The sequence below is a fragment of the Hyperoodon ampullatus genome (assembly GCF_949752795.1).
Source record: "Hyperoodon ampullatus genome assembly, chromosome: 1".
Classification (NCBI taxonomy): Eukaryota; Metazoa; Chordata; class Mammalia; order Artiodactyla; family Ziphiidae; genus Hyperoodon; species Hyperoodon ampullatus.
The window spans coordinates 93,014,233-93,039,690 of NC_136914.1; positions in this window are offsets into that span (position 1 = coordinate 93,014,233).

The window sequence follows — 25,458 nt, forward strand, 5'->3', positions numbered from 1 at the left end:
TTTTTTTTTTGAGAGGAGTGCCCAAGATAGCTGGAGATGTGACAGGGGATCTCTACTGTAACTCCTGCCCACCACCATCCCCCCATCCCAGGCCGTGCCCTTGCAGCATGTCAAACCCACGCCCCTTGCATCAGAAGCTCAGAGTCTTAACCACTGGGCTGCCAGGGAAGTCCCTGTGGCTCCTTTTTTGATTATAAAATTTGGTTTTCTTATTGAGCCAATTCCAAATGTTCCCCAAGACCATAATCTCTGGAGTTTACCCCCTGCCTGCCTGTGGACCTTGCTCAGCACCACTTTTCCAACCTACATCTGGCTCAGAGAGGTGGTGGCACCAAGATAAGCCAAGGGTAGGTGGGGCATCTCTCCTCATCCAGGTCCAGGTAGTGAGAGAGTTCTGGGCCCGGACGGTCACCCTTGGCCGCTGGCACCGAACCAGCTTGTTCGAGCTGAAGACGGACCACAGGCCAGCCTCGCAGACAGTACGGTTTGGCGGCCACTGCTCTGAACCATCTTGCCTGACCCTCCAGGCCCCTCACAACCTGCTGCCACCCCAGCCTGTCGCCAAGCACTTGCCACCCTCCCCCACCCACGCCAGGCTTTCGCCCTCCTCACCCTTGCCCATGGTGTTCCCTCCACTGGAAAAGCCCTGCTCTGTCCTCCAAATGTTAGTATCTGCTAAGCTTTCCAGACCGAACTGGATCCTTGTCTTTTCCTTGAGGCACTCGTTTAATGTCTGTACTTCCCTCTCCCCGGGGGGCCCAGTGCACTGTCCTCTCGTGTGCCCCTCCCTGAAGTTCCTGGAAGGCTGGAGATGGGCTTGATTGACTTTTGTCATTTCTGATACCCGGGAGGCTCTCGATAAATGTGGAATGAGTGGGTAACTGACTGAATAAATAAATGACACCATTCTTAACTTGCTAACGAACGTGACTCTTCTATAGGGTCATAGGAAGATATTAGAGATCATTTTCCCCAGCCCAGTTCTACTTCTGTGTGGCCTTGGGTAAGTTACTTAACCTCGCTGTGCCTCAGCTTCTTCATATGGAAAATGCGGATAATAGAATGATATATCTGTTTCATAGGGTGGCCATGGGCATCAAATGTTAGTGTATATAAGGTCCTTAAAACAGTGCCTGGCGTGTAATTAAGTGCTAGTGAATGCCAGAGTTTATCGCTATCCTTGCAATGACACCATGGACACCTGGCCCAGAGGTGCACCAAGTTCGTCTCCGCTGCAGTGAGGCTGGCTGCTGATGGCCCCGACTCTCCCCTTTCTTTGGAGACTTGCCCTCAGCCTTGCCCAGATGGTTACCCTCTGGTTCCCCAGTGCCCGAGCTGTCCCCTATACTCATAGTCAATGCCTGGCTGATGTGGGCTACAAAAGCCGGCCCGACCTCAAGGTAGGGTGGACTTCAAGTTGCAGTCTGTGCTCCAGAGTCCCCAGGAGAGCAGACTGAGCTGGAATCCATCTGGACATACTCCCCTTTCCTGTCCTGCCTCCTCACCCCCTTCTCCTGGGGGGCCCCCCGTAACTCACACACACAAGAATCTCCTTCTCAGGCTCTGTTTCCAGGGACCCTGAGCTACACATCGTCACCACCGTTATCACCAGAGAAGAGGAGACAGACGCAGGCCGGTGGCCTGACTGATCCAAGACCAAGGTTAGAATCAGTTGGAGGTCAGGCAGTGACTGGGAGTGAGTTATTTTAGAGGAGTGCAGGTTTCTGAGTCTCCAAGGAGTCTTTGGTAAGAAACAACTGAATGAATTCACTAACAATCAGCCAGAAAAACAACAAAAAGCCTGCGGTACCTGAGGTCGGTGCAGAAAGTCACAGCCTTTGGGGTGGTGACGGAGGACAAGGCAGCCTCAGTTGAAAAGAGACATCTGGGGATGAGAGCCACGGGGTCCAGGCCAACAGGAGCCCTTCAGGCCAGCACAGCCGATGGGGGTGGTAAAATGGGAGCAAGTCCACGGTCCTGCTAGCCTCGGCCTTCCTGCAGACCCACCTGTGAAGACGTACCTCCCCTCACAGCTCTGTTGAGCCCGTGAGCCCTCTGGCGAGCACGCTTCAATGGCCTCCCAGCCCAGCTGAAAGTCATCTGAACTTGATGACCTGGTAGCAGCTACCACGCTAGACCATGAGGGCTTTGAGGGCAGAATTCAGTATGTGGATCTTTGCCCTCCCCCACAGGGGAACTGCAGTGAGAGAAAATAAAGAGAGAAATCATAAACATTTGCTGTTGGGCAGCCGTGAGGTAGGGCTATCATGCTTTTCCTTATGAGTGAAGCCTGGGAACAGTCCTTTATCATCATGGTCACAGAGCTGCTGTAACCTACAAAGCCAGATTCATATCCAAGTCCAAGCTAAAACAGACTAGGAAAAGGAAAATATACTCCAGGTGAGGAGTTTAAAGACATCTGATATAATTAGATGGATATTCTGATGGGAAAGGGGCTGACAGGAAAGCTTTGCAGGGCCTGGTGCAGAAGTTATTTTTTTATGTGAAAGGAATTTTTTTTCTAATTATAAAAGTAACACATAGTTGTGAAAAATTCAAAGAAAACAGAAGTGTATAAAACAGACAATATTAGTGCCCAATTCCCTCCCACCCTCAGCAACACCTACTATTAGGAGTTTGATGATTCTTCCAGATATTTTTTAATCAACCGATTAGATGGTTTCATGCTAAAAAGACTTTCTTTTTTGGCTGTGCCACTTGAGGGATCTCAGCTCCCCAACTAGGGATTGAACCTGCGCCCTCAGCAGTGAAAGCGCCGAGTTCTAACTGCTGGACCACCAGGAAATTCCCTAGAAAGACTTCTTATTCATAGATTAATAGGTCAGTCAAGAGGTTTGATTTACAGGGATTGATTCTAGAATTTGTGGCACATTATACTGCATTTTGGGGGACATACTTTTGTGAGGCAAGTTGTTTTTAAACTCAATTACAATTTAATACTGGGCCATATAATAAAAAATATTATAGAAACAAGAATGCAAAGAACTACAATAAGTTAAAATATATCTAATGATTGTTTTAAAATAGGTATTGTTCTAATTACAGAAGAAATACATCTTTATTATAATTAGGAGAAGGGAGTCCATAATAACACAAGGAACAAAAGCTTCCCACAAAATTGCATTCTCCCAATAACCACAGTTTATATTTCACTATTTTTCTTTCTGTCATTTTTCTAGTCTTGTGCACTTATAAATTTTTTAAAACAAAACTGAGTTCATAGTCTTCTGGAACAAGTTTTTTCACTCAATATCAGATTGTGAATTGGGGCGGGGGAGGCCTGAGCAACTACTGTGTACTTCATTACCTTTGATTGATTGCAATTGATTAATCTATCAGTATTTGTTTCCTAAGGAAAATCTTCTACGATAATAGGGTATATACTCAAACAATCTTCCCCCACCCAGATCTCTTCATCCCTTGATATTTTATCATCTCCTCCCTTTTTTTTTTTCCCAGCTCCTTTTGTAAGTAGTTGTGGAACTGTGTTACCTTGGGAAGGCCCCAAGTTCCCTTTTCCCCCGTCTCCCCAGGCCTTCGTTGAAGAGCATTTTAGCAACACTTCCAGGTGCTGTTTCAATGAAGTGCAGAGACAAGCGTTTACTGTGTGCTCCTGGGCGTTTTGTATAAATCCAGCACTGTCCTGTTTTCTCCTGGACATCGTCTCATCACATTTCAGAGAGACTCTTCTGTTTCTGATGGATCTCTAGCTTCTCAGGAGTGACTCCTGATACGTTGGTTCTGAATTTTTGTCACATCCCCAGCTGCTCTCCAGTTTCTGACAAATCTAGTATTATTCTTTGACCCAGAACAGCCAAATCAGTGGAACTCCACCTGGTGATCAGCGGAACCACAAAATAATGCAGCTAGAGGGCGCTCACATCCTCACAATTCTGAGGAATAAGGAGATTTCAAAGGCATTTCCCGTTAGTACTCAAACTTGAGAAGCTTACAGACTTGGGGGAAGGGAGAGCAATATACTTGGTCACATAAGATAACCGATAAGAAATTGTAATATATTCATTTACCAATAGAACCAACATATGATGAGTACAGCATGTCAGGTGCTGTTCTACCTAAGCCCTTAACTCTTCTCCCAGGACTCCTAAGACATGTACAGAACAATCAAACCCTCCCTTTCCAGGTGAGGCACTAAGAGATTTTGTAATTTTCCCAAGGTCACAAGGGCAGAAGTGAAAATGAAACCCAGGCAGCTAGCTCCACAGCCCACACTTACTCATCATGAACTGGCTAAAAAAAAAAAAGGCATTTGAGGAGGGACATCATATTAACATTGGTTATCCCTGGGAGCAAGAAGATTGGTTATCCCTGGGGAGCAAGAAGTATTAGGAGGGAATTCCCTGGCAGTCCAATGGTTAGGACTCCGTGCTTCCACTACAGAGGGCATGGGTTCAACCTCTTGAACTAAGATTGGGGAACTAAAATCCTTCAAGCCATGCGGCATGGCCAAAAATAAACAAAAAACAAAATAAGTATTGGTATTAGGAGACCACATTATTTACTTTCTACACAAAGCTCTGCATTGTTGAAAATTATTTCCCATACATAAACTATTATGGTTACCTTTAAAATTCACTAACTACAGGGAACTCTACTCAATACTCTGTAATGACCTATATGGGAAAAGAATCTTTAAAAGAGTGGATATATGTGTATTTATAACTGATTCACTTTGCTGTACACCTGAAACTAATACAACATTGTAGATCAACTATACTCCAATAAAATTTTTAAAATAAAAAATAAAATAATAATAAAATAAAATAAAATTCAATAACTGTTACAAGAATAATATAAGAAGAAATTGCTCAACTGTGGTCAAGGGCAGATTCAGGTTACGTGGGTCTTGAAGCTCATACATGGAGGGGAGGCTCTTTAAGAAAAAGAATTCAAAACAGGAATACAAAATTAGGTATGGAAGTGGAATGTAGTTTGATTGAAAAAAATCATTACAAATTACAAATTTTTAGAAGGTGACAAATACTGTAAATATAATAAAACTGAAAAATTACATAGTATACTTCTGTTATACTTTTTCCTATTTTTGGGGTTGTATACTCTGTATGATCATCTCTTCATGGACAATAATTCTGTAATATCATTTTCATGGAGAGAAGAGAAAGTCATTCAAGTGCATTATGAAATGCCATTATATTGGATTGAGCTACATAATTGTTTAATCAAATAACCCTTAAACCATGTACAATAACTTATAGATGAATATGCATGGGAGTTTTGTCACAGGAGCACTCAGGTTGCTTTGCTGTGATTTTAGAGCTTTCGAATGTCATTTTTTCCTTTTTTTCTGAAATTGCCAGGCTTCATCAGGACAAGCCATTGCAGATATGCTAAGATTGGTCCAATGGGGAGCAGTTGAGATCCCCATCGGTTTTTATGTTGGGAGGCATAAAAATGCAATTTGGCATGCATAAAAATCCTACTTCACAGTTTACAATATTGCTACCATTTTGTTCACTGCTAACACAAGAATTCTAGTCAATTCTATTTTGCATTGATTCCCATTTTAAAAGCATGGTAGTAGGGTATGTTATAATCGTATACACTGCATTATTGAGTGTTTTCCTGAAGGTAATTTCTGTTTTGAGTAGACATCAATGAGAATCAAATATTCCACTTATAATTTTGTACATCTGAGGATTCAAAGAACATTCCTCAGACTAGTGTCTCTTTCTGCGCATTTTGACTCTTTTTCTTCGTTTCCAGTGGTAGGCGCAGTGGGACACACCGATATTGCAATAGGACCCATGATGCCAGATGAGTATGTACCAAGGATATCGGGAGTATTCCTGGAAGCCATTCTTACATGAGAATAGATAACACGGAAATAAGTGTGAACCACATGAATAGATTCATTGAACCCAAAACAAATAAATCTCCAACTCAGCTTCTCCTTAGCTGGAGTCCCCAGAATACTCAGGGCCTCTCCATCAACACATAACTCCTGGGGAGAGAACTAAGGGAGGGGGAAGCTGAGTAGAAGAAGCCCATTGCAGTTAAAATATTGAATATCTTACATTTGCAATTTTATCAGAAGCATACGACCACATGAACCCAAGCAAGGACCACATTATTAGAAGTTCTAAAGCCTAAGCTTCTTTCACTTTACAATAACTCTGCCCTGACTGTGGTGAAGATGGTAATTGCAGCAAGAGCTGAGATCATGGGTAAATCAGTGTGAACTGAAGTTGTCAAGAAAATCCTCCTGTTCAAATATTACTCAGCCATAAAAAGAAATGAAATTGAGTTATTTATAGTGAGGTGGATGGACCTAGAGTCTGTCATACAGAGTGAAGTAAGTCAGAAAGAGAAAAACAAATAACATATGCTAACATATATATATATATGGAATCTAAAAAAAAAATGTTTATGAAGAACCTAGGGGCAGGACAGGAATAAAGATGCAGACGTAGAGAATGGACTTGAGGACACAGGGAGGGGGAAGGGTAAGCTGTGACAAAGTGAGAGAGTGGCATGGACATATACACACTACCAAACATAAAATAGATAGCTAGTGGGAAGCAGCTGCATAGCACAGGGAGATCAGCTCCGTGCTTTGTGACTACCTAGAGGGGTGGGATAGGGAGGGTGGGAGGGAGGGAGATGCAAGAGGGAGGAGATATGGGAACATATGTATATGTATAGCTGATTCACTTTGTTATAAAGCAGAAACTGACATACCATTGTAAAGCAATTATACTCCAATAAAGATGTTAATAAATAAATAAGTAAATAGAAGAAAATCCTCCTGTTCAAGGCAGTCACTGAGATACACCTTGAACCACTGGTAGAATTCACTAGACAGAGGAGCAGGAAGGACGGAAGCTACAAGTTTCTGCAGTCTGCTCAAAAGTAGACACACATATATGTGGATGTAAAATGTGTTCTTGTGCCAATGAAAACATTTTTGTCGTCACTGGCTTAGGGCTACCTAGTAAGAGCCAATGGCAATACATTTCCACATCACTTAAGAATGAGACTTGAATTTTCTTCCCAGCCCCGCCTCATCCCAACCAGCAAATAATCACTCCCAAGCCAGGACCAACCAGCGCTGCAGGCATTCGGCCCCATGTGTCTACCATCCACCTTTCCTCCAACACAGGGATCCCAGAGCGCCGGGTTTACTCTCCAGGCAAAGGGGAGGGGAGGAGAGAGGAAGTGGCCAGAGACCGTGTTCTGCGTAGACACAGGAGGCAAAGCCTGCTGAATGCCTGTGCAGCCAGTGTGGGGAAGGAAGACCCAGGCCCAACTCTCATTCTCCTTTCTGTTCAATATTTTCTGTGCCATTCCATCTCTGGAGGAAAGGCAGTGTTTCCTGCCAGAGGCAGTGGCCAGCCAGCCATTTGGAAGCCTGGGACCTTGAGTGTGAAGACTCTTTATACTTTAGGGAGCTCTGGGCTCAGGCAACAACAGACACAAACATCAGCACTGAGGTCTACCCAGCAAAGCACCAAGACACAAATGTCAATTAGGCCCCAAACGTTTGTTCAGCACCTACTGTATGCCAGGTACTGTATTAGAAGCTAGAGTAACAGAGTAGCTGAGGGGCTCCAAATGCCCCGTCCTTCCAGATCATAAACACGATTACCCTCTTTGGTTTTTGAATTGATGTCTAATCAATTTGCAATGTGTCCTTTTCCCAAATACCACATCACTCTGCAACTCAGCTGGGTTTGTTCCCAGGTCAGCCCCAGTGCCGCGGCACCGGTGACGGTTCACTTGTGATAAAGCAGCCACCCTGCTGATCAACTAGTTCAGTGTGGAGCCTGAGTGGGTCTCTGAAGACTGGCACATGGAAGGGAGAAAGTTAAGGAACAGTTATCAAGTGTCAGGGTAAATTCGTTTCAGGATACAGTTTAAAGTACGAATCGCAAGTGCTTTTTCCCTAATCTTAATCTTTGTATGCAAGACCATTTACTGAATAATTCTTGCTTTCCCTTCGTGATGCTCACATAATCCTTTAATTAATTATTATATATTTTTAGATCTAGGTCCAGTTCTCTAGCCGGTTTCACTGACCTACATCTTTATCGTGCTAAATTCACACTGCTTTAACCCGTGGGGCTAGATCCTTACTACCTAAATCCCACCTCCTTCCCCCTCACCCCTTTCCACCTCTCCTGTCCCTCTTTACTGGGAGGAGGGTAGGGGGGCGTTGGGTATATAAGAAAAAAAGATATAATCTCTACCCTCCCTTCAGGAGCTTGCATTCTACGTAGGAAAAGAATATTTTTGCCCTTGGAATAAGGGTAGTACTCACAGTCAGTGCTCAAAATGGCTTGTTGAAATAACAAGTTCAAATACGATGGAAAAGTATCACCAACTAGCTTCTCTAGAAACTACTCACTGCTCTATAAAAATGGTTCCAATGACCCCAACACACACACGAATCTCTACAGTTACATAATCTTGCTCTTGTTTTTCAGACTGACCTGCTTCAAATTGTGTAAAGTAAAACTCACTGTGGTAACCTCACCCAAGTTACTTAGAAATGAAGAGCCAGTCCTTTGAATCATTGCCTTTCTTTTATTTCGGAGGGAAAGAAAAAAAAAAAAAAAGGTGGGGCAAGAATATGGTCAGAAAAACAGTTTATAGACATTTGCAGGCATAGAGGAGGGAACAATTGGAACTTGGAGAATATTCTTCCACCAGCACTTTGCTGGTTTACAAGCACAAGCATGTATTCTGTATTATCAGATCACTTATGAACTTACTATATTTGGCATTTCCAGAGATGTACAAATTTGATTTAAGAAGACAAGTCTTCCCTCACCCTTTTGCAAATCAGGAGGTAAGATAGGCACACACAAAAATAGTGTTTTCCAATCACATTTTTCTGATTTTTAAAACTCTAAAATTAAGATGTTTCCCGGTTACCCAAGATTAATTCTCGACCTTCAGAATTTTTAACAAGAATGCTCGGCTCTCCATTAGTTGTGGTATAAACTGATCTGTCTCTGGGCCTTGCCCATCCATGCCACCCTATTTAGGGTGGAGCCTTCTTGAGGTCTGAGGAGCTGCATGCAGACAGAGGGTAGCTGAGGTGTCTCCAGAGCTTTCAGAGTCCTGGATAGCTCTCTGAAGCTGGGGTGCGTGACTGCTACAAATAGTGCCTGCCCCCAACCAGCGTGTCTTGAACATTGGGATGCATCAGAATCACCTACTGACTCAGGAAGTCCTGGAGTGGAGCCCACGCAGGCAGACTTCTAACAGGGTTCCTAAGACAGCGATGCCCCCAAGGCTGGGAAGCCCCAGCTAGCCTAGAGTTTCCACCGAAGCAGAGGTCATCTTTATTCACCCTTGTGTCTGGGACTTGGCACAGTGACATGCATGTAGTAAGCACTTAATAAAGATTTACCGAATTGATCATACCTGGTACTAAATTCCAACTGGATGAAAATTTTTTTAACATTTTTTTTACAGAAAAGAAATCACTGAAATAACTTCCAAATGCCATAAAACTGAAAAAAAAATCTGAAGTTGATTTGAAAGAAAATACTTGAAAAATTTTCACAGTGATCATTGATTGCTAAATATTTAGTTGGTGTAAGGAATCACTAAAAATAAGATTCTTCTATGATGGCTAAAGCAAAAACACTTCACTGTTTCACAAAAGCCAGAGGCAGCAGGGAAAAAAAGGGTTCTGACAGTAGTCAGACTTTATGATACAGCATACTTAAAAAGAAAATCCACCTTGAAATTTAAGCATTTTTAGTTCTTTCTTGTCTTGTTATCTTCCTTTTTTCCCCCTGGCTCTTTCTCCTTTTTGGCTTCTGTTCTCTCTGCCTGTCTCTCTCTGGCATCCTCTGCAGCTGTCACTCTCTCTCATCTTCTCAGGAGCCACTGATGAATGATTTGAGTGCTCTGAGTGGGTGGTGTGGCTCAGGCTAGGACTGTTGAAAGAGCAGATAGAACAAATCCAGGGAGACTTCCGAAGGATCTGGAACTGGAGTGTGCATAGGCTTTAGCTTTGCACGGAGTAGCCAGGGAGACACCCTAGGGTAGTAATGTGTAAACATTTAAATGTCCTTAGGAAACTTGCTGTTTAAATAGGAGTTCTCTATTAGCTTCAACCAATTCAACAAAGGTTCATGGACATAGCTGTGATGGGTAAGGACAGAGTCTGCTGGCAGACTACCTGGTTTCCAATCCCAGTTCCAAAACTTACTGCTGGTGTGGCCTTGGACAACTTATCCCTCCTCTGTGCCTCAGTTTCCTCATCTGGAAAATGGGGACAACAATAGAGTCGACGTGAAAATTTGACAATGGTCTGGTGGCCTACAAATGTTTTTGGCCATCACTGCTCTTCTTTTAAAAATAAATGAAAACAAGAGATTATAATTTAGTTGGGACAGCGGATAGGATAATATAAACAACTCATACTGATTTTTCTTTCCTATAAATCTGATTATTTTTGGTTTTATTTTTTAAGTAGGACATAGCTTCCATATATGGAAGAAATATTTACTAAGGCATTCTGCCAAGTGCTTTACCTAGCTGTGGTAAGTAATCCTCACACAACTCTGAGATAGATATCATCACCCCAATTTTGCAGATGAGGAAGCTAAGGCTGAGAAGGGTTAATTAACTTGCCCAAGATCCCACAGCCATCAGTAGTAAGTGGCTGAGCAAAGATCTGAGTTCAAGTCTCACTCCAATTCATAAGCCCTTTTGCTACACCATGAATTACCAAACCATGGTTAATGGGAGTCTAAACCCACAGATAAAGCTTTGTTGACCTGCAGAATAAATCATTTCCCTGCCAGCCCCATACAGCCCCACCCAGCTGACTCACCGAGAAACTGAAAAGGCAGCTTCACTAGAGAAGGCCACAAAAACATGAGAAATCTTGACTGGCAGGGGCCACATTGTCCTTCAAGCTTCCAGGCTAAGTGATCAGACTCTGGAGGGATTAGGTAATCTTTGGCAAAGGGATCCCGGTTGCTAGGATTCACAGGAACCTCTGGGATTCAGTGTTTATTGTGTACTTACCAGGCTCCCAAAGATACCTTCTTGGAGTTCCTATTTTCTAGCCAGTGATGAGAATGAATTTGAGGCGAATTCATCCATTTACCAAGTGATACAGCCTAAAGTTGTCTGCCAGGTAGACACCATCCCGATTTTTTCTTCCCACTAGGTATTCAGCAATGGGCAAGAGTTTGAGGTCTTGTCCATCTTGGCTCACAAGGTCCCATTCCCCAGAAGCCTTCCAGAGAGCTCTGGGAAAGAGGGACTGTTCCATGACTTTCTGCAGCTCACTTGTAGCCAGATTTGGATAACGTCCAAGATCTTATAACCGATCTCCTCCTCTTCTTTTTTGGATGTCATCAACCAAGGGGTGTTTAGGAATGTGTTAATAATTCCCAGGAGAAATTGGCCAGGATTACCTACTCATGACTAATGAAGCTGTCATCTGCCATTCCTTCCCACTGTTTCATAATGCAGCCCAAAGAGTGCTTTATGAAGATGGATAGTATTGTAACGCTGCACCCAAGAAACTGGCACTATGTCAATGGAAACAGAGGCCAGCTTATTTTGCATGCCACTCTATTTTTCATTATACTTTACAATAACTTGTTATTAAATGAAAATGAATTTGCCATTAGGGACTAGAGACTATTTAATAACTGTTCAGCAATGTTTCATGAATTTTTTTTTTTTGGTTAACTCATGCAGCCACCACATGAGTAAGTGTCACTTTGGATTAGGTGAGGTTGGATTTTCTAGAACAATCTTAAATGTTTCATGGAAATTGGTCATTAAAACATGTGGCTTGAAGCTTGGATTGCAAGATTCTGACTTTGAATTGGCCATCTTAAAAACAGAAAGAGTGAGGTAGACTTGTCGCCTTAAGTACTCCCAGAAAATGACACAGAGTGAAAATAGGACAGGGCATTTATGTGCAAGCACAATGTTTTCCCCATAGAGGGCAAGGAGGCTTTCTGGAGAGCAGTCTCTCCAGCCACCCTCTCCAAATAGTGTGCAGCAGTCAGGATAGTCAATGTTATTCTGCAATAACAAATAAACTTCCAAAATTTATTTATCAGTGGCTCAGAATGACGAAAGTCTGTTTCTTGCTTGTACTGTGTGTCCATTACAGGGCTATGTGTCTGTCATGCATTATCTTGGAAGATAGATGATGAAGCACCCACTCTCTGAAATGGTGGCAGAGATAAAAAAAAAAAAGAGCCCTGGAGGGTCTCAACAGCAATTAAAAGCTTGACCTTGGGACTTCCCTGGTGGTCCAATGGGTCCACCTTCCCAATGCAGGGGTCCTGGGTTCGATCCCTGGTTGGGGAACTAGATCCCGCATGCATGGTGCAACTAAAGATCCCGTGTGCCGCAACTAAGACCCGGAACAGCCAAAATAAATCAAATCAAATAAATAAATAAATAAATATTTTTTTAAAAAAGCTTGACCTTGAATTTATCACATGGTACCAACTAACCCCAAGGGGTGAGAGGGAACCAAGAATTACAACCTTACTAGGTGCTCAAAAGGCAGAAATAGCATATCTGGTGATCAGCCCTCATAAGTATTAATGTGAGATCAAAATGAGGATTCATTCAATCACTTGAAGGCCTGAATAGAACAGAAAGTAAGAGAGAATTCTTCCTGCCTAACAGTCTTTGAACCAGGGCATTGGCTCTTTCCCTGTCTTCATACTCAAACCAAAATATTACCTTTTCCCAACTCTCCTGTTTATGGTGAAAATGTGCACACTCTTTGACCCAGCAAGTGCACTTGTGGGCTGGGAAGTGCCTGGTGCCAAGCACAGTGTCTCGTGGACTGAATGAAAGATGGCATTGAGGAATGTGAGATTTAAAGCTACAATACCCCAGATCCATCTCTCACACACTGACCTTGGGCAAGTGACTCCATCCTCAGTTTCTTCATCTGTAAAATGAATGATAATACCTCACAGCCTTGTCAGGAAGATTAAATAGAATAGTTTATGTACAGCACAGTGTCTGGCACATGGTAAGCACTGAATGAATGGTGGCAATTATTTGTTATTACACCTCAAAGCTGGCTGGGTTCCTCTTTCTGCAGAGTGGACAGATTGATTACTTAAGATTACTTAGGCCAGAGACTGGAAAGGAAGGTTCAGTCATTTGAATCATGGCATCTACATCAATGACTCCTTGTACTTTTTGCTGACAGCAAATAGCCTTTACGTACCTCAAAAAATTTTGGGACCCCTCCAAACATAATAATTATATATTTCTAAATCCTTGATTGAAAAAACACATGAAACCAAAAAGCCTCTCTACATTCAGTCACACTTTAAATGTATTTTGTTGGCCTCAACGCCATCCGCCAGCATCCTGAAAATAGTAGGGCATTGGATGTGTGGGACAGAGCCTTTGTTCAATCTAGAGACAATGGTAGGTGGACACCAGGGTTCAAGACCCACAGCCTTAACTCCAGGCCCATCTGGGAGTCTGGGGCCCAGTGGGATGAAAATACTGATTTGGCTAAGTAACCGTGCAGGTCAGAGAAAACACCCACCTGTTCCTGCCTGGGAGCTTGAAGTTGATGTACATGCTTCTCACGTTCCAGCGATGCAGCCTGCCCAGGCCGATGTGCCGCCTCCGCAGACTTCCCTGGGCATCTCCCTCCCCTTGAGGGGCTGCCCCTCCATGAATGACAGTCCTCTCCTCAGCTCTTGTCTATACTCCAGTATGAATACGTGACTAGTAATTGTCATGTCATTCTCAAAACTATATTTCTGGATGCATTTGCCAGAAAGATAAAAAACCTAACAAGACCACACAGAAGCAGAAGCTGGAGAACTAGACATCTGGTCATCCCCGCAGGAAGGGACTGTTATGAGATGGAATGGCCAGAGCTGTGATTCTGGTTGTGTCCCAAAGCCCAGGGAGACCCATCTGGAGAAAGACTGTGGTCCTCTATGCCTATGAGCCTTTAATTCCATCATCTCCTGGGGACAATCTCCATGGGTAGGAAGGACTCACTAGAGGAAGGAAGACAAAGCCAGCAGCAAGTTCACAGTCCCACATGTGAGCTGTCTCCTTCTTCTAGAAGCTAAGGCAAAATTGGCTTTCCAGTAGCTCTAAAAGAAGTCACTTCTAGAATCTGATGTCTGTAAAGGGAGGCTGAGAAGCTGTTTGTCCCACGTCCCTGATGTGCAACCATGCCAATCACAAAGACCACCAATGCTCCACACATGTAAAAGGTGTGGAGCTCAGAGTGATAGATTACAGAGATCCTCATATGTATAGCACACATGAAAACGAGCAGGACAAAACAACTCTTCTTGGCCACCACACATTCATTCATTCATTCATTCAGCCAACAAATATTTATCAAACCCCTACAGTGTATCACACACTGTAGGCAAGGTGCTTTACTTTTGAACAAGTAAAACAGGCAAGACCTGTCCTCATGGAGCTGATTGTCTACTGGGAGACAGATAGATTATTAGTCCAGTAATCACACAAACAAACGCAAAATCGCAAAAGTGACAAATGACACAAAGGAGAGGTACATGGTGCTCGAGAGAGCCATAATTCAGGGTGTCAGCTAATGAGGGAGGACAGGGAAGGCTTCCTGGGGAACAAATGCACGAGTGAAGAGGAAAGGAAAGAGGTTTCCAGGAAGGAAACAGCCTGAGCAAAGGCCCAAGGGTGGGAAGAGGTCTCATGAGGAGATTTTTGACCTTCTCTACCCCGAAATCAGATAAATAGGCAAGAGTATTTTCCTTTTTGCTCTTTCATGGTTTCATGTTTTACTTCTTTTAACCTCTCTAGAAAAAATTCTGATGCATGATGGTGAGAGCATCACTAAGAATTTCTGTTGGTTCCCTCACTGATTTGAAATACCTCCTCCCCTTGGGTCTGCTTCTAGCTTTCTTTTCGGTGTCATTGGTTTATTTACGGGCAAAATGATACACTTTTTATTATTGAGAATTCTTGCAGTGCAGACTCCACATCCCCCTCAGTGTTCTTTTTTGGAAAAATAAAAATAAAAACAGAAAATTGCAGAGAATAATATAATACCAGCTACCACAGATTATTAACAGATATTAACATTTTAACATAGCTGCTTCAGGCGTGTATCTTAGGAAAAGGTATAAAATGTAACAGATTGATTCCAAGTCCCTGGCCCACTCCCCTTCCTCCCTGCTTAGAAGTAACCACAAACATGAATTGGACATGGAACCTTCCAGTTCATGTTTTAAAACTTTAACTTCATATACATCTACCCATAAGTAAAATGCCATATTGTTTCATGGGTTTTCACTTATTTATTCTTCCAAGTGAATTTTAGAACCATCTTGTCACAATGCCTGTAGACTCCTTTTATAAAATTTTTATTGGAGATGCATTAAAGGGATTTATTACTTTGGAGAGAATTGATATCTTTACATTATTAGTTTTTCCCTCTAGGGACAAAGTATATATTTCATTTACTCAAGCCTCTGTTATATCTGTTTGTAAAATATTGTTATTTCCTTCTTGTAGGCTTAATATATTTCTTCTTGTTTCCAGGAAATGACTTGTGTTCATGTTGAGAATAGGATTTTATTTTTGTATTATAATTGCTAATTCATTCTTACTGGTATAAAAGAAAGCAGTTTATTTGAAAAATACTTATTTTGTAACTGGCCATATCACTGGATTCTTATATTGAATACTGTAGTTTTTCCAAATGATTCTTTTGTGTTTTCTTTGTAGATAATTATATAGTATATATAATGCTAGAGATTTGTAAATAACGAAAATTTTGTCTGTTTCTTGCTGACAGTTATACTCCATTTTATTTTTTCTTCTCTCAATGAATTAGCTGGGACTTGTAGAAAAATGTTAAATTATGATGGTGATAGGAGGAATCCTCATCTCATTCATGATCTTAAGAGGATTACCTCTAATATTGTACTTTTTTATAGAGTGTTGACTGTTATTTGAGACAGCATTTATCATGCTTTTTCTTTTACAATAATGAGAAGTTTCTTGTTTGTTTGTTTTGTTTCATTTTCCCAGTCTGTCTATATTTACAAAGCAGAGTGGTTTTAAAAAAATGAAACTCACTACATTTTTGGTAACATTTTGCAAATTTGAAGGTTCAACCGTCATCGGCATGCATTTTGGTTATTTGTATTGGGAAGAGCATTAGACTGGTTCTAGTTCAGGCTTTGAAATTAGTTTATAGTTTCATTTTGGGCAGGTCCTTTTACTTCTCTGAGCCTCAGTTTCTTCCCTGTAAAATGGGGAGAGATAAAATTATTTCTAATCAACTTGTTAATAGTTTAAGCCCTATTTTAATAATATCTTTTTTGTTTGTTTTAGTCAAACAATTTTACAAAGTCATCCATACCCCATAATTTGACAGTGCTGAACAAGATTAAAAATTTAGGCTGAATACACAGAAAACTGAACTGAAAATTCAAGAGATCAGACTGTAAACCTGCTAAGGTTTTGAAACTAATAACTACTACTTATTGAGTATTTACTATGCCCCAGGAATAGTGTTTTACTTGTAATATAGGCTTATTCATTGCTTACAACAACCCTATGAAGTAGGTAAAATCATTATTCCCATTCTACAGATGAGGAAACTGAGGCATAGTGTGGCGGGAACGCCATAGATTAGCTCACTCAACATCCAGTCCAGTTTCCTTCTGATGTACCTTCCTTCCTGTATTACATAGCCTGGAAAGCTAAAGTCCACGTTTCCCAGATTCCCTTGCAAATAAGATTCTGGATATGATTTAGCTTCCATCAGTCAGCTGCATTGGCTTAAGACTTGATTTTGAAACAGTTAAGCAGGAAAAGAGGCAGCATGCAAGGCTATGTTTTGCAGATCATTGTAGGTATATGAGGCTTTGGTGCCTACAATTCTGGGAGTGGCTTCCTGATCCCCAGATCACAGTCAAGATAGGGGGTCCTGGACCCAGTGGCTGGGATAGCAACTTCCTGAATCTCCCCACTGGGGCAGAGAAGTTAGTTCCCTCCACAGGCCAGTTCTACAGCACCCTCCTAGAAGCCATTCCCAGAGGCCAGTCTGTGGCCACTCCTCCAGCCCTTCCAGCAACGTTGTTTTTTTTTTTAATTGGGGTATAGTTGTTTTACAATGTTGTGTTAGTTTCTACTGTACAGAGAAGTGGAGCTCCCTGTGCTATACAGCATTATTAGTTACCTATTTTATACGTATTAGTGTGTATATGTCAATCTCCTTCCAGAAATGTTGTAGGCACCTAGTTTCCTCATTAAATCCCTTTCTGCTTAAAGCAACTAAAGTGGTCTCTATTATCTGCACTTAAACTCGAATCATTATGAGTGGTGTAATCTTTCTTTTCTCAGGTGCCCCCTTCAGCTAAACAGGAGAAGCCACATAGCATAAGGGACCGGGCATTGAATTTGGATCAGGTGACCTGGCTTCTAGTTCCACCCCTTTTATTTAATAGCTACATGACTCTGAGCAAGTTCCTTTATACTTCTGCGTCTCAGTTTTCTTATCTTTGACATGAGAGAATACAGTGTCACTTCTGGCTCTAACGTCCTGTGATTATCATTGACCCAGAAGAACATTAAACACTCATGATGCAGATTGTGGCTCAGCAGTACACAGTAAGCCAATTACAGACCTGAAACTAGCAAGGCCCTTCCCCCAGGCTCGTATCTTCCTTGGTTTAACCCATTTGGCAGAATGCTCCGAGCTGGGCCTGTGATGCAGAGCCATCCACCAGGAGGGACTTGAACCATGGAGGCAGGGAGGGTGTAACACCAGCAGGATGTAGCTGCATTAGGAAGCTGCTGAGCTGGCAAGCTGGGGGTTACAAAGCCTGGGGCTACTAGAGATCAGGCCAAGCAAAAGGTCAGGAAACTGGAAAATCAGGACAGGACCACGGAGAATTCTGAGGGCAGAGGTCAGTCGCAAGGCAGGGGCAAGGCAGGGGCGGAAGCCAGGAAGTCTAGCCTGAGGCCAAGGAGTCCACGGTGCATAAAACTGTGGTCCAAGCGAGGAGACAAAGATTTCAGAGTCCAGGTTGAAAGGTAAGATGAGAGTCCTCATCTGCCCTCCACCTGTCTGTTCAAATTCAGCTAACTCAAAGCCTTGCACAGTGTGGAAGCTCAGAAATAGTTGCTGCATCAGATTGACTTAAACTTGGTCTTGGAACAGATGTTTCCAGCCCCAGTGATAAGCAGGAAGTGTTTTCGTAAGTGAGCAAATCAGCTGCATTTGGGGAGAATGGCTCTGGCTGACTGAGGACAAAGTACTGAAGTCAATTGAATCCTGGCAAATTGTCTGGGGGGTTGGGGGAGGGTGGGAAGGGAGCTGGACAGGGTGGCATTTGAGCCATAGAAAAGTGGACTTCCAGTGTCCCACCATCCTTCAGGGAGAATGAAGACACACTCTAACATTAGAGTTTGCCTTAAGAGTTTGCTCTCTGTATGTTTATAATTCTTCTCCATCCCCTCTAGCCCGTATCTACTCTCTAAATACTACCTTTTCTAAATCTGCTCTCAGATAGGTCCTTTCCAGCAAAGAAGCTGGTAAACAAATCCATAAGATACAAATGACTCAACTAATCATTTGTTTCCCTTCCCGGAGGTTGTTGCCTTTTTGTAGGCAAACTAAGAGTGATGAATTTATAACATCAGGCAAGTATTGTGGAACAGGAACCAGGGTAATGAGATCTCACCCTGAAGGATATACAGATGATCTTCATTATTCGTGGATTCTGTATTTGTGACTTCGCCTACCCACTAAAATTCACTTGTCACCCCCAAATCAATAATTGGCAGGGATTCTGTGGTCATTCACAGACATTCAGAGGGCTGGAAAATGAGTCCCACCCAGATCACAGTAAAACTGGCTCTGCTTTCCTGTTTTAGCTCCCAGACTATAACAAGGGTCCTTTTCATAATCTATGTATTGATAGTTCCATGTTTTTTGTCCTGATGTGCTTTTCTTGGTGATTTCACTGTTTCATGGCCCCCAAACATGTTGTCGAAGTGCTGCCTAGTGTTCCTAAGCGCCAGAAGGCTGTGACACGCCTTGAGGAGAAAACACGTGTGTTAGACAAGCTTCCTTCTCATGAGTTATGGTGCCATTGGCCATGAGTTCAATGTGAATGAATCAACAATAGATACATTAAGTAAGGTGTCTTTAAATGGAAACACATAAAACAAGGTTATGTATTGCTTGATTGATGAAAACCTTGTGACCAGAGGCCCCAAGGAAGCTAACTCTGTATTTCCCCAGGAACAACAGTTCAGAATTTGCTACTTCATTGTTCACAGTGACCTTCTGGAGCATAACTACCGCGAATAACGAGAGCGGGCTGTACTTGGTCTATCTCCAAACACTTCCTCATCCTGTCAGTATTACTAGGAAATGCTTACAGGGACCTCCTGCACGATTATTGCAAAGAATTACAATGAAAATATTTGGAAACGTTTTTCAAGATCTTAACCTTTTCACAGGCATGACCTAAAATTCTCATTGACAAGCCATGAATGTGATGGCCCACTTAGGATTGGATGTGCTGTTCCAGAAACTGAGATAAAAAGAAGCTCTGGGGACTTCCCTGGTGGCGCAGTGGTTAAGAATCCACCTGCCAATGCAGGGGACATGGGTTCGAGCCCTGGTCCGGGAGGATCCCACATGCCGCGGAGCAACTAAACCCGTGTGCTGAGCCTGTGCTCTAGAGCCCGTGAGCCACAGCTACTGAAGCCCACACGCCACAACTACTGAAGCCCGTGCGCCTAGAGCCCGTGCTCTGCAACAAGAGAAGCCACCGCAATGAGAAGCCCACGCACCGCAACGAAGACCCAATGCAGCCATAAATAAATAAATAAATAAATAAATAAATAAATAATAATGATTATTTTTAAAAGTTAATAAATAAATAAAAATAAATAAATATATAAGAAGCTCTGTAGTAATTCTGCCTGAATTTTTTTACTGTCCTACAGATTTGCGGGATCCCCCTTTCCCAATAGGTTCTTGATGTGAGTGTAAGAGTCTTCAAAGAGACTCCTAAGTGATAAATAATGTCACTAAAAGTGCTCACATAGTTTCCACATGAAATCCTAAGGAGAAAGCTGGGTCCAGGGCACAGACAGGTGGACAGAGGTTTACAAGGGACCCCTTACTCCCCCCTCAGGCAGAGGGTAGAGGGTCTGATTTTGTCACCTACAGAGGGAAATCTTTATTTGGCACTTAGTCTGTTTCTGACCCTTCCAGAATTATCCTGACTGGAATGGGAGCCAGATCACACTCTGGAAAGAATAAATTCAAAGGATACCGGGAGACGGCTGCTAATATAGATGAGCGGTAAAGAGTCCTAATTCCTAGGGCACACAGCCTAAGACAAGAAGCCTGTGTTTGTTTTTAAGCAGTGATACCAGGTAATTCACTTTCCAAAGCTGTTTAAGCATATTGTAAGGCTTTGAGGGCCTCAAACGTTAGCTGAATTTTGCTTTCCTGGAAGGAAAGGCATTTCAAGATGACATGGAGTCTCTTTTCTCTGCATTTCTCTTTCAGTTAAGTTGTGGTGAATTTCTTCTCATTGCATTGAAATTCGTGGGACAAAAAGAAGGCTTCCCTCCCCATCATTCACGGCTCCCAGGCTCTTAAATGCCCCAGTTCTGAGCTCTGCATCCCAGACACGCATTTCTCACAGAAAAGAACTGAAAGGCCTCTCGGTGCGGCCTTCCCCGGCCCAGGGGCCCTGAAGCCCGGCCTCCCTCAGGGCCTTTGCGAGCCGCCTAGGCAGCTCAGAGCAGAGCAGTGTGTGTGGCTGAGTCCAGGGAGGAATTTGTGACTGCGGACTGGGGTCAAACGCCTTCCGGTTTTCTACTTAGTGACACGCTTTCTCACACAGAGGTCGAGGGTTGAGGCCTCACAAATGATCCTTCGAGATGAGCTGCTAGAAATGTTTTCTTAACAAGAGTCCTTTTCTTTTCCCTTGAGAGTTTGAACCTCAGACCTTTCAATCCCTCGGCAGAAGCTATAAACCACAAATGTGCTGCATGTTGAAAGGATGTGCGAGGGACCAGCGCTTTGGTCTTTGCCTCAGCCGACGGCTTGGGCAGCCGGCCCGTGCTGGTGGGGAAAGAAGAGGGGAACTGCTTCCTCCACCACCAGGGAGCCATGAGGACTCCATCAGCTTGGGCTTGCATCCTCAGCAGACCTGCTGCGGACCTCAGGCTGGCCCCAGGCGTGCGTGCCCCTCTCGGCCTACTTGCCGCTGGCCTGCTCCCGTAACGTGTCCTCTGAGAGGCCTGTCCGAGAAGTCTCCTTTGGCCTGTTGCTGTGACACCAAAAACCCCAGCTGCTGCTCCACGGGGAAATGGGGGAGCTAGCACAGCTATAAAGCGATGGGTGGACCAGGAGGGCGGCCACACTTGTGCTTGACCCCAGAGCCAACAGGTGTAGATTCCGGAGGATTTACCACAGTGTAGATTGCCTTCATTCTTTCTTTTCTTTTTAAATTGTTTTTGCAAATATTTGTAGCGAGTGTTAAAATGTACTGTGTGTGTGTATGTGTGTACGTGTGTGTGTGTGTGTGTGTGTGTGTGTGTTGGGGTTGGGGTTTTCTTTATTTTGGAAATGAGAAAAGCCTGGAGAGAGTGCAGGAGGGCAAGTGGAGGTGATGGTGAAGCCAGGTGTTCAGCTGAGCAGGGGAGGGCAATTCCTGTCCTGGGGTAGCTTTCTCCTGATTAGCTCTGGCTGGGGAGGGGGGCGATGGGGCGTGGGGGGATGGTCACAAGTGGGTGAGAGTGGGAAGCAAAAAGCCAGTGCAGGTCCTGAGCCAGTGTCACAAACTCTGTGTTGCCGGATCCGAAGCCCCGACCCAGGTCTCTCTCCCCACACCTGGGCCTCTGCGTTGACTGCTCCCCAACTTGCCTTTGCCCCCATCCCCCCAGCTCTCTGTTCCTTGCACCCCCCAGGGAGAGCTGCAGGGTCCTGTTAAGGTTCCTGACACCTGAAGTTCTCTCCTCACAGCTTCTGTCTTTAATTTTTTCTCTCAAAATGCAAATGTCCTCAGGGTGGGATGGCACTTTTAAAACTGTGATTATGGAGATCATATTATCCAAACACCAAATCAGAATATTTTACAAAGCACTTTTCCTATCTTTTTTTATTCAATAAATTTACTTCTTCTAGAAGTTTTTTCTATTATCCAAGCAAGTCATAATGTCGTAAAAAATGTTTTTAAATAAAACAAAACTATACAAGGAAATCTACCCCTCCTCGCTATCATCCCCTCCCATCTACTTTATAGGAAGGATAGCCATGGCTTAGTGTGTGGTGCATCCTTCCAGGTGTTTCTCTGTGTGTGCATACATGTGTGTACGCATGTGTTGTTTTTAACAAAAATGCATTCCACTTTACATACTTCGGTGATACAAGTATCCCTCACTTTTCAAAAGTTCACTTTATGCCACAGGTTTTTTACATTAGCACTTAGTTTTGACAACTGAAAGAAATCTGAAGAAGATTTCAGTTTTACAAAAAAAGAGGAAAAGCAAAAAGAGCATTCAGCACTGGTTTTGCAGCAGCCATTACAGAGGCAGCCACAGCCAGCAGAGAGAGTGGACCCGCCAAGCTCCTTCCTGGGAAATATACTCAGCATCTCAGCATCAGCCGCCGTAGCTTTGAACTGTGTCTGTGAGCATCTGTGCTTCATCTCAATTGATTTCACGCATCTGTTAGCAAGACATGTCCTCAGGTAATTGCTTCTTCACTTTAGGCCATCTCAGTTTAGGAAAGGTTTCATAGGAACCTCTGCTTTCAGATAGTGGGGGAAACCTGTATTTGATCTTTTTCACTCACTGCATTGGAAACATCTTTCCAGGAAGAACTTTTTTTATCTTTTTATTTTTTATTTTTCTTTGGCCGCACCGTGCAGCATGTGGCATCTTAGTTCTCCAGCCAGGGATCGAACCCACTCCCCCTGCCTTGGAAGCACAGAGTCTTAAGCACTGGACCGCCACGGAAGTCCAGGAAGAACTTTTTTTAGTCTATTAATATCACATGAAAAATCCTCAAAAGTTAACTTTCATTTAATATAGATTTTACAGATCACCACTGTTTGTGTTATTGTTTTTGATGTTTATCAAACAGAATAAAATTACAGGAAGTCAGGGATTTTCTAGGGCACTTTCTGCTGCGATGGAAACATTTGGTATCTGCACTTTCCAATATGGTAGCTACTACTGAGCTCTTGAAATGGCACTAGTGCTACTGAGGAAATGAATGTTTAACTTACTTAGTTAGAATTATTTAGATGCTAAATTAAATAGCTACGTGTGGCCAGTGGCTACTGTATTGGACAGTGCGTTTCTAGAAAATTTAGGATGAACCCCTCATCTGCTCCTAGAGGAGTTGTATAGAGGAAGAAACTTTGAAGCCAGACTTCCTGGATTTGAACCCCAACTCCTTCCACGTACCAGCAGTGTGACTTTACACACTTCACTCAATCTCTCTGGGCCTCAGTTTGCTCATCTGTACAATGAGGGTAATCACAGAAATACCTTATTGTGTTGTTATGAGGATTCAGTGAGTTAATACTTCTAAAGCAGTTGAACAAGTGCTGGAGCATATAATAAGTGCTCAGTAAATATTAGATATATCATTCTTCCCTAAGAATACAAATGGAAGGGGAAAAAATACTTGAGGAGGGGAGGAGACTGGAGAGAGGAATTTTTGAGTGAATAAAAGGGGCGCTTATTCCCACAGGAAAGGTGAGTCAGCAGTGCAAATAAACCACCGAGGCCTCTTAGTCTGCTGAGACCTGCCTTCGGTGAGAAGAGAGTGAGCAAAAAGTGTGGTCTGGAAAGTGGACTCCTTCAACGGCTTATTGAATTCCTCTTTTCCCCAGAGGGCTCCTCCCCTGTGGAGCTGCTATGAGCCCTCTGCTCAGCTTGAACGCCCTCCCCCCTCCTCCCCCACCTGGGGCCTGGAGAGACAAAGCCCCGCTCCATGCCCACCGCCCTGTGGCCTGAGCCTCTGAGCCCAGGTGGCTGCACAGGCTTCCCGGGGCCTGCGGGCAAACAGTGGGCACAGTGTTCCCAGCCCCTGGGGCAGTCCTTGTCCTGCAGCTCTTTTAAGGCTAATTCCAGTAAAGGGCAGGAAAGATGAATCTAACTGTCACGAAGTGGGATCTTTCTTCCACAGGGAAAACAGAGTCTGGATAGTTGGAATAAATTGATGAAGTGAGGCAAGTCTTTATCTTTTTTTTTAAATAAATTTTATTTATTTTTGGCTGTGTTGGGTCTTTGTCGCTGCATGTGGGTTTTCTCTAGGTGTGGCTACTCTTCGTTGTGGTGCGTGGGCTTCTCCCCTCCATAAACTCTTAAACAGTCTGAGAGAAAAAGACTTGCTTCGGGACTTCCCTGGTGGCCCAGTGGTTAAGAACCCACCTGCCAATGCAGGGGACATGGGTTCGAGCCCTGGTCCGGGAAGATCCCACATGCCGCGGAGCAACTAAGCCTGTGAGCCACAGCTACTGAAGCCCGCGCGCCTAGAGCCCGTGCTCTGCAACAAGAGAAGCCACAGCAGTGAGAAGCCCACGCACCACAACGATGAGTAGCCCCCGCTCACACAACTAGGGAAAGTCCGCACGCAGCAACAAAGACCCAACGCAGCCAAAAATAATAAATTAATAAATAAAGAATAATAATGATTATTTTAAAAAGTTTATGGATTCATTTGGATTGTTAGTCCTTCCCGCCTACACACACACACACACACACACACACACACACACACACACACATGTCCAGAATGCCTGGAATGTGTTTCTCTAGTTATTGCCACCTCCTGAAGCATCACTGCAGGCAGCAAGATCAATTGACATACTTGTCTCTCTGACCCCTGCACAGGGCAGGATTCATGGATGGATGGATGAATGAATGACAGATAATTGAGTGAGTCCCTGAAAACATTCTAAAATATACATTCTCTGAACATTAACCTTCTTCTACATTATGAATAGGATTTTAAAATGAAGATTCAATTGTTATCAGCCTTGAGTCAGTGTGGATTATAAAGAATGCCAAGAAACACACCCTTGTTTTAGGAAAAGGTACCACCACCAGCCTGGCCAGAAGGACTCCTGAGTTCAAGTTCCAACTCTGCCTTCCAGCATAGAGCAGCCACTTCCTTTTTGGTAAAAGGTGAGAGAGAGACAGATGACCTCCAAGATGCCTCAAAACTCACAAATCCTACACCGCCTGGGCTCCCCAGGTAAGACGTCAGGCATAGACCCATCTGGCCACAATTTTCCCAGCCAGGAGGCCACTGGGCAGCCTTTCTCAAGTGTGGCAGGATAATGCTGCTCTTGCTGTCGCCTCTAAAAAGACCAGTTATCCCAGGGGCAGAACGGAAAGGTCCATGGCAGTTGTCTTTAGAGAAGC